The following is a 10,748-nucleotide window of genomic DNA, read 5'->3' on the forward strand; positions in this document are numbered from 1 at the left end:
AGCATTGTTCATTCCAGAAAGAAGATCACGGAATTATAACCTCGAGGACCACCAGAACCTGTTCGGGGACCACCTGACGCCAGCCCTAATGATCTCAATCAATGTCTCCAGGAGGAAAGAAGAATGCAAGACTACTTCAGCCCCAATCCTAAGAGACCTAATTTCCACCCTGAAACTATAAGACCCCTTATTTCCAAGGAAGGGGGGCACAGTCTTGAAGGCATTAGCCTGCTGTGGTCCCCTTTGCCTGGCAAAGTAATAAAGCTACTCTTTTCGGCTCCTCCAAAGCTTTGTCTCTGGGTTTCTATTTGGCACCGGTGAACAGAGGCTGGGTTTTCGGCAACAAGATTGAAGAGTTTTCCAAGGTTACCGTGATAGCAAGTATGGGTATCAGGATTTAAAACCATTTCGGGTTAGACAGCCTTATCCACGAGAAGGCAGACAGCAGAAGCAAGAAGAATTACAATCCGGCAGCCTGTGGAACAAAAATCACAGTCACAGAAAGACAGATAAGATGAAAAGGCAGAGGGCTATGTACCAGATGAAGGAACAAGATAAAACCCCAGAAAAACAACTCAATGAAGTGGAGGTAGGCAACCTTCCAGAAAAAGAATTCAAAATAATGATAGTGAAGATGATCCAGGACCTCGGAAAAAGAATGGAGGCAAAGATTGGGAAGATGCAAGAAATGTTTAACAAAGACCTAGAAGAATTAAAGAACAAACAAACAGAGATGAACAATACAATAACTGAAATGAAAACTACACTAGAAGGAATCAATAGCAGAATAACTCAGGCAGAAGAACGGATAAGTGACCTGGAAGAAAGAATGGTGGAATTCACTGCTGCACAACACAAATAAAGAAAAAAGAATGAAAAGAAATGAAGATAGCCTAAGAGACCTCTGGGACAACATTAAATGCAACAACATTCACATTATAGGGGTCCCAGAAGGAGAAGAGAGAGAGAAAGGACCCAAGAAAATATTTGAAGAGATTATAGTCGAAAACTTCCCTAACATGGGAAAGGGAATAGCCACCCAAGTCCAGGAAGCACAGAGAGTCCCATACAGGATAAAACTAGGGAGAAACACGCCGAGGCACATGGTAATCAAATTGGCAAAAATTAAAGACAAAGAAAAATTATTGAAAGCAGCAAGGGAAAAATGACAAATAACATACAAGGGAACTCCCATAAGGTTAACACCTGATTTCTCAGCAGAAACTCTACAAGCCAGAAGGGAGTGGCATGATATACTTAAAGTGATGAAAGAGAAGAACCTACAACCAAGATTACTCTACCAGGCAAGGATCTCATTCAGATTCGCTGGAGAAATCAAAAGCTTTACAGATCAGCAAAAGCTAAGAGAATTCAGCACCACCAAACCAGCTCTACAACAAATGCTAAAGGGACTTCCCTAATTGGGAAACACAAGAGAAGAAAAGGACCTACAAAAACAAACCCAAAACAATTAAGAAAATGGTCATAGGAACATACATATCGATAATCACCTTAAACGTGAAGGGATTAAATGCTCCAACCAAAAGACACAGGCTTGCTGAACGGATACAAAAACAAGACCCATATAAATGCTGTCTACAAGAAACCCACTTCAGACCTAGGGACACATACAGACTAAAAGCGAGGGGATGGAAAAAGATATTCCATGAAAATGGAAATCAAAAGAAAGCTGGAGTAGCAATACTCATATCAGAAAAAATAGAATTTAAAATAAAGAATGCTACAACAGACAAGGAAGGACACTACATAATGATCAAGGGATCAATCCAAGAAGTAGATATAACAATTAAAAATATATATGCACCCAACATAGGAGCACCTCAATACATAAGGCAACTGCTAACAGCTATAAAAGAGGAAAGCGACAGTAATACAATAATAGTGGGGGACTTTAACATCTCACTTGCACCAATGGACGGATCATCCAGAATGAAAATAAATAAGGAAACAGAAGCTTCAAATGACACAACAGACCAGATAGATTTAATTGATATTTATAGGACATTCCATCCAAAAACAGCAGATTACACTTTCTTCTCAAGTGCGCACGGAATATTCTCCAGGATAGATCACATCTTGGGTCACAAATAAAGCCTCAGTGAATTTAAGAAGATTGATATCATATCAAGCATCTTTTCTGACCACAAGGCTATGAGATTAGAAATGAATTGCATGGAAAAAAACGTAAAAAACACAAATACATGGAGGCTAAACAATATGTTACTAAATAACCAAGAGATCACTGAAGAAATCAAAGAGGAAATCAAAAAATACCTAGAGACAAATTACAATGAAAACACGACGATCAAAAACCTATGGGATGCAGCAAAAGCAGTTCTAAGAGGGAAGTTTACAGCAATACAATCCTACCTCAAGAAACAAGAAACACCTCAAATAGACAACCTAACCTTACACATAAAGCAATTAGAGAAAGAAGAACAAGAAAACCCCAAAGTTAGCAGAAGGAAAGAAAACATAAAGATCAGATCAGAAAGAAATGAAAAAGAAATGAAGGAAACGACAGCAAGGATCAATAAAACTCAAAGCTGGTTCTTTGAGAAGATAAACAAAATTGATAAACCATTAGCCAGACTCATCAAGAAAAAGAGGGAGAGGACTCAAATCAATAAAATTAGAAATGAAAAAGGAGAAGTAACAACAGACACCGCAGAAATACAAAGCATCCTAAGAGACTGCTAAAAGCAACTCTATGCCAATAAAATGGACAACCTGGAAGAAATGGACAAATTCTTAGAAAGGTATAACCTTCCAAGACTGAACCAGGAAGAAACAGAAAATATGAACAGACCAATCACAAGTAATGAAATTGAAACTGTGATTAAAAATCTTCCAACAAACAAAAGCCCAGGACCAGATGGCTTCACAGGTGAATTCTACCAAACATTTAGAGAACAGCTAACACCCATCCTTCTCAAACTCTTCCAAAATATTGCAGAGGGAGGAACACTCCCAAACTAAATCTATGAGGCCACCATCACCCTGATACCAAAACCAGACAAAGATACTACAAAAAAAGAAAATTACAGACCAATATCACTGATGAACATAGATGCAAAAATCCTCAACAAAATACTAGCAAACAGAATCCAACAGCACATTAAAAGGATCATACACCATGATCAAGTGGGATCTATCCCAGGGATGCAAGGATTCTTCAATATACACAACTCAATCAATGTGATACACCATATTAACAAATTGAAGAATAAAAACCATATGATCATCTCAATAGATGCAGAAAAAGCTTTTGACAAATTTCAACACCTATTTATGATAAAAACTCTCCAGAAAGAGGGCATAGAGGGAACCTACCTCAACATAATAAAGGTCATATACAACAAACCCACAGCAAACATCAATCTCAATGGTGAAAAACTGAAAGCATTTCCTCTGAGATCAGGAACAAGACAAGGATGTCCACTCTCACCACTGTTATTCAACATAGTTTTGGAAGTCCTAGCAATGGCAATCAGAGAAGAAAAAGAAATAAAAGGAATCCCAATAGGTAAAAAAGAAGTAAAACTGTCACTGTTTGCAGATGACATGATACTATACATAGAGAATACTAAAGATGCCACCAGAAAACTACTAGAGCCAATCAATGAATTCGGTAAAGTTGCAGGATACAAAATTAATGCACAGAAAACTCTTGCATTCCTATACACTAATGATGAAAAATCTGAAGGAGAAATTAAGGAAACACTCTCATTTACCACTGCAACAAAAAGAATAAAATACCTGGGAATAAACCTACCTAGGGAGACAAAAGACCTGTATGCAGAAAACTGTAAGACACTGATGAAAGTAATTAAAGATGATACCAACAGATGGAGAGATATACCATGTTCTTGGATTGGAAGAATCAATATTGTGAAAATGAATATACTACCGAAAGCAATCTACGGATTCAATGCAATCCCTATCCAATTACCAATGGCATTTTTTACAGAACGAGAACAAAAAATCTTAAAATTTGTATGGAGACACAAAAGACCCCAAATAGCCAAAGCAGTCTTGAGGGAAAAAAACAGAGCTGGAGGAATCAGACTCCCTGACTGCAGACTATACTACAAAGCTATAGTAATCAAGACAATGTGGTACTGGCACAAAAACAGAAACAGGTCAATGGAACAAGATAGAAAGCCCAGAGATAAACCCACGCACCTATGGTCAACTAATCTATGACAAAGGAGGCAAGGATATACAATGGAGAAAAGACAGTCTGTTCAGTAAGTGGTGCTGGGAAAACTGGACAGCTACATGTAAAAGAATGAAATTAGAACACTCCCTAACACCATTCACAAAAATAAACTCAAAATGGATTAGAGAACTAAATGTAAGACCAGACACTATAAAACTCTTAGATGAAAACATAGGAAGAACACTCTTTGACATAAATCATAGCAAGATCTTTTTTGATCCACCTCCTAGAGTAATGGAAATAAAAACAAAAATAAACAAATGGGACCTAATGAAACTTCAAAGCTTTTTCACAGCAAAGGAAACCATAAATAAGATGAAAAGACAATCCTCAGAATGGGAAAAAATATTTGCAAATGAATCAATGGACAAAGGATTAATCTCCAAAATATATAAACAGCTCATGCAGCTCAATATTAAAAAAACAAACAACCCAATCCCAAAACGGGCAGAAGATCTAAATAGACATTTCTCCATAGAAGACATACAGATGGCCAAGAAGCACATGAAAAGCTGCTCAACATCACTAATTATTAGAGAAATGCAAATCAAAACTACAATGAGGTATTACCTCACACCAGTTAGAAAGGGCCTCATCAGAAAATCTACAAACAACAAATGCTGGAGAGGGTGTGGAGAAAAGGGAACCCTCTTGCACTGTTGGTGGGAATGTAAATTGACACAGCCACTATGGAGAACAGTACGGAGGTTCCTTAAACAACTAAAAATAGAACTACCATATGACCCAGCAATCCCACTACTGGGCATATACCCAGAGAAAACCATAATTCAAAAAGACACATGCACCCCAATGTTCATTGCAGCACTATTTACAATAGCCAGGTCATGGAAGCAACCTAAATGCCCACTGACAGATGAATGGATAAAGAAATGTGGTACATATATACAATGGAATATTACTCAGCCATAAAAAGGAACGAACTTGGGTCATTTGTAGACACGTGGATGGATCTAGAGACTGTTATACAGAGTGAACTATGTCAGAAAGAGAAAAACAAATATCGTATATTAACGCATATATGTGGAACCTAGAAGAATGGTACAGATGAACCAGTTTGCAGGGCAGAAGTTGAGACACAGATGTAGAGAACAAACGTATGGACACCAAGGTGGGAAAGCCACGGGGGGTGGGGGTGGGGGTCAGATGAATTGGGTGATTGGGACTGACATGTATACACTGATGTGTATAAAATTTATGACTAATAAGATCCTGCTCTATAAAAAAATAAATAAAATAAAATTCAAAAATTAAAAAAAAAACATTTAGGATTTCTTACACGCCCTTGCATTGTGCTACATTACATATAATTTAAAAATAATTCTAGTCACGTTTATTTTTTACTGATGTAGAGGGTTTGTAGATAGAGTACCTGCTTAATAACGTTTGTGACAGAAAATATCACTTTATCAACCACATCAATCGTTGAAAAAAAAAGTGTAAAAGAAAAAAAAAAACAACACTTCCCATCACAGCAAAGTTTACTGTTATCTAATGTTAAACTGCTCCTTCCGCATTTTCATTTAGAAAATTATGGTATTTATAAGACTCTTTGTCTTCGGCTCTTTTACTTCAGGAGATTTGGGGAGATACAAACTATTTATTTTCATCCATTTACAGTAGACTATTTATTTTAAGGATCATTTCTGGGAAGATGATTGTAATTCTAATTAAATAGCTTGTCAGGAAAGCATTTGCCTTGACAGATCTGTTGCCATCATAATATCAGCCAGATGTAAAACTGACATGCTGAAATATTTGTCCTGCGTTTTTCTCACTGCCACATTTTTTCCTCTCTCGGTTTAATCTCCACCAGATTTGTAATTTCAAGAAAGCAACAGTATATCACAGAAATACCTTTATCTAGAAAAATAATTACAATATATTTGTATTATCAAAAACCTAGAAAAAGAATTAATGATATTTAAAGATGTTTACAAGTTAAACTAAGATCTGATTAAAAGGCTAGGCTTTTTATAGTTGATAATCAACAGTTTTGTGGTTAATACTTTTAATTAAAGGAATCTAATTTATTCTACATAGCCTCATCATTATCCAAATAGGTAGCTTACAGAATGTTTGATTCTTCTAGAGACGTTGGATTATTCTCTCAATATTTTCTCCCTTTTACTGTAAAATTTGAAGGAACCAATGAATATTATGGAGGTCCAATATAAAACATTCTTGTTTTGCACCTCAATCCTGAATCATTTATAAGTAATAAAAAACAAACTCATATGTACAATAGAAATATCAATTTTAATATTGTTAAATCTGAACTGGAAATCATGGCTAGTAGTTTTCCTATAGCTAAACCCTCAGAATGCATATTCAATGCCAAAGTGTCTTAAAATACCAAATTACTTCACAAAATGGAGCCAGCCCCTCACATGAAGAAGCAAAGTAGAATGTGTATTTACTTCAAGCAGTTTGATTCCCAAGGAGTAAAAGGAAAGAGCCAAACTGAAAATATCCCAAATTTAGGTCCCCCGCCCAATGTACCTAGCAGAATATTTACTCCTTTATTATGAAATTTCTTTTAAGCCAAAGGAAACATCAAGAATGGGGTTGCAGCACTATTCCCAACAGATATCTAAGTGCACTTTTTGTAAGGCCAAATTGTAAATGGCATCGACTTATTGACTTTCTCTTCCCTGTTCTATCCATCACCAGTGACAATTGTTATCAAGTTTTGTGTCCTTTACTTTGTGTATAAAACTTGTTTGGAAATCATCAATTCAATCATTTATATATGTATTTGCTTTAATCAGTTACCTTTGAAGATGAGATCGTTTTAAAATCATGTGATTAAAAAAAAAACAAGAAGAAGAAAAAGCTATTAACTTTAGGGAAGGATGACTAACCTAAGAAGCCACTTTTAGAACAGTCTAAACTTACCTTAAAAAACAATATGCACACATTTTTTTTTCTTTCTTTTAATCTCTGTTTATCAAACACCTACTAAGTATCATACCAAATGATATATGCTATGAATTTTTGAGAATGCAAAAGGACCGCTTAACTATCTGACAGTTTCTTAAAACCTTCAACATACATCTGACATAAGATCTAGTGATTCATCTCTTAGAGAAATGTAAACATATGTTACTATAAAGACATTTAAACTTCTGTTCCTAGTTGTAGCTTTATTTACAATAAAGCAAAAACTAGAAACAGCACATATGTCCATCAGCCGGTGCGTGGACAAACAAATGGTGGTGTATCGATACAATATAATTCTACCCAGGACTGGAAAAGAATGAACTATTGATCCCAGTATCAGAGATGTATGTCAAAGTTATTTTGTTGAGTGACAGAAGCCAGACATCAAATAATACATGCTATATGGTTTCATTTATAAAAAATTCTGTAAAATGCAAACTAGCTTATACTTACCGAGCACAGATCAGTGGTTTCTTGGGGTGAGGTGGCATGAGGTTACAAAGGGCCATGAGTAAACAAGGCTGATGACCGTGTTCACCATCTTCTTGTGAGAGTGGTTCAAGGATGTACACACATGTCAAGCTTACCAAATGGTGCGCTTGAAAAAGATGCAGCTTATTGTATATCAATTCTACAACAAAGCTGTTTTCTAAAAAAGAAAAACGTTTCTGATAAAATTTCACACACTTTCAAAGTAAAAAAAAAAAAAGCTAAGATGTACATTCTCATTACTTTAATTCTATATTATATTGGAAAACATGGCCAGTGCAATAAGAAAAAAAAAAAGGAAAAAATTAGAAAATGAAATAGCAGACAGAGTAATGGAAAGACAGAACTAAATCTGTCTTTATTTATAATGATAGAATGTACAAAGAAGGTACCTATAATTTTTAAAAAGCTGAAAATTAGTTAGAAATATATCCCAGGAATTAAGAAAATAACAGCAAAAACAAAGCCAAAGAATGTATAAGGATGACTTAATATGAAATAATAAAATTTAAAATAAATAAATAAATATGAAATCAAATAGTAAAACAAAAAATATGTAATAGTGTGGGTCCAGAAAACCAAAAGTTTGTTTTTTGAAAACAACTCTAAATTTTACCAATAATCTACGGCAGTAATCATGAAAATTAAGGGATAACAAAATCACAATTTTAGTCATGACAAATAGTTGAAACTACAGTTATTTAAATGCTTAAGAAATATTAAGGGGAGTTATGTACATTTTGACAATAAACTTGATCTTTTAAACAAAAGCAGACATTTTTGGAAAGAAAATCTCAATAAACATGAAGCCAGAGAACATAAAATTAAACTTTATGTTCTATAACTACTAAAGAAGCAATACTTTTCAAATACATTTCCTCAAGCAAAACATTCTTAGCACAAATGATTTTACCAAGAAGTTCTACCAAATGTGTGAAGAAACAATATTGCAATCTTATATAAATTTTACAGAGATGCAAGATGGCTTGGAAATGTAGGTGACAAATGGAATATTTGATGAGCATTGCTGTGAATGCTATACAATTGAAAAGATTATTCCAGGTTGATTAAAAACATAAATGTGGAAACATCAAAATTATAAAACTTTTCAGAAGATAATATCTTACATGAAATAAAAAAAATGTTAATAGGTTAATAGGTGGCACTTTGTCCCTAACAATCAATGCAGAATTAACAGGCTGAGGTAGCCTCTGAAGGCATTCTTGCCCACTACTTATCGGGAACTCTGAACAAAAGCCTGCTGGAAGCATGGTTAGGCCCAGGATGGCTATACTGTTTCTTCATTGCTCTTTTGGTTTTCAGCAGATTCAGAATTCCCCATATGCCATAGTCAGGCACAGGGGACCCTTCAAAAAACTACGGACTCTTACATATAGAATGGATGGACAAGATCCTACTGTGTAGCACAGGGAACTATAGTTAACATCCTGGGATAAACCATAATGGAAAAGAATGTAAAAAAAAGAATGTCTATATGTGTATAACTCAGTCACTTTGCTGTTCAGCAGAAATTAACACAACATTGTAAATTAACAATACCTCAATTAAAAAAAAAAGACTACAGACTCAAAGAGACATTATATAGGTGACTGGTTTTCAGAGCAAGATAACCTCATAGGTGTGGACAATAGTTAGGGCCAGAGTCATCAGCAGCAGTTGCTTTGTCCCACACCTCACATCAAGGACTGCTCTTTCCTAGTAAACTGCGTGCCATCCTGGGTTGGAGAAGGAGCTGTGGGGAAAACAGTACTAGAGGCAGTTCACGTCTAAACTGAGCAAATATTTATTTAAAAGTAACTGCCTTAAAGCAGAGTAGATGGTTATCATCATTTGTAAATGTAAAGTTATTCCAAACCCCATCATGAGACAGAATTAAATGACATGTTACAGGAAAAATTGTATGCACAGAAGTATTTCTATATACATATTTGTATTTCTATATACATGTACATTTATATGTAAATATAGTTACATACATATGTGTGTATCATATATATGGATATCATATGCCCTTCTAGTGGATACATTTGTGTATGTGTATATTAATTATGTTTCCCCAAATCTCTAAAATCTTAACACTTACTACCTATGAATAGTGCCTTATCAAAGGGTTATCTTTATCTATACTGTTTATATTTTTTAATATTTCCATAGATAGGTCATTTAATATTCCCATAGTTTATGATGAATAAAAATTAAGTTCATTCAAATGCACTTAAACAACATAAAATACCTTACTATTTTTTTTTTTTTTGCTTCATTGTACATTTAAGTGTGATTTAATCATGTTGAGTATCAGTTATCTCTTAGAACTACTGAGGAATGAACAAAGTATGTTAATAGTTGGTAGAACTGTTTGTCTGTTTCTGAGTATATATGCATTAAATTTTATGGAGATTATTTACAACGGGGATCTACTTACCTTGATTCCTTCTTTTGACAGTCACTGTCAATATAGCTTGATAATAAATGTGTTTAATCCCAAATTGCACAGAGGATTTTGAGTAATAGTATATATATGACTTCCAGCTCCCAAACACAAACATATATTCACAATATACATTCATACACATACACACACAGTACAGTCATATTTCACATGGTAAGAAAGAAAGCAACAAATAAATATTTGGAATTCTCAAAATATTTCAGAACATATACCTAAATAATGAACATAATAAACATATTAGAATATTCTGGGCTAGAAGGAAGAGACATACAGATTTTATTTATTTAATGAATATAAGTATGCATGTTTAAATAATGAAGCAGCTTAATAATCACTCTAGTCTCAGAAACTCAATGCTAGAATATATAATGTGTCTCTTAGGGAAAAAAACTGGAAAAAGTGGGTCACAAACTTTTGAAATATAATAAAGTGTTCTTGAAATCTAAGACCTCTAGTAATCTGAGACATTCATTGCTTTTATGCACTTGAATATTCTGTAATCTTGTTTAATCATTTTTCCTCTCTTCCTCTCTCTCTATAGTTTTTAAAAAATTTTATTTCTTCCCTGATATTTCTATTTCTGCT

The 10,748-nt window shown here is 34.4% G+C and overlaps 1 long non-coding RNA gene across 1 annotated transcript in view; it reads right to left on the reverse strand.

The window, feature by feature from the left end:
• LOC309644696 overlaps positions 1-10,290 on the reverse strand; it is a 31,794-nt gene extending 21,504 nt beyond the window's left edge. The window contains exon 1 of the long non-coding RNA XR_014254561.1: positions 7,658-10,290. This is a non-coding gene — a long non-coding RNA (uncharacterized lncRNA). The remainder of the gene's footprint in view (positions 1-7,657) is intronic.
• Between the last annotated feature and the right edge of the window lie 458 nt (positions 10,291-10,748).

The sequence above is a fragment of the Balaenoptera physalus genome, assembly GCF_965194825.1.
Source record: "Balaenoptera physalus genome assembly, chromosome: 1".
NCBI lineage: Eukaryota > Metazoa > Chordata > Mammalia > Artiodactyla > Balaenopteridae > Balaenoptera > Balaenoptera physalus.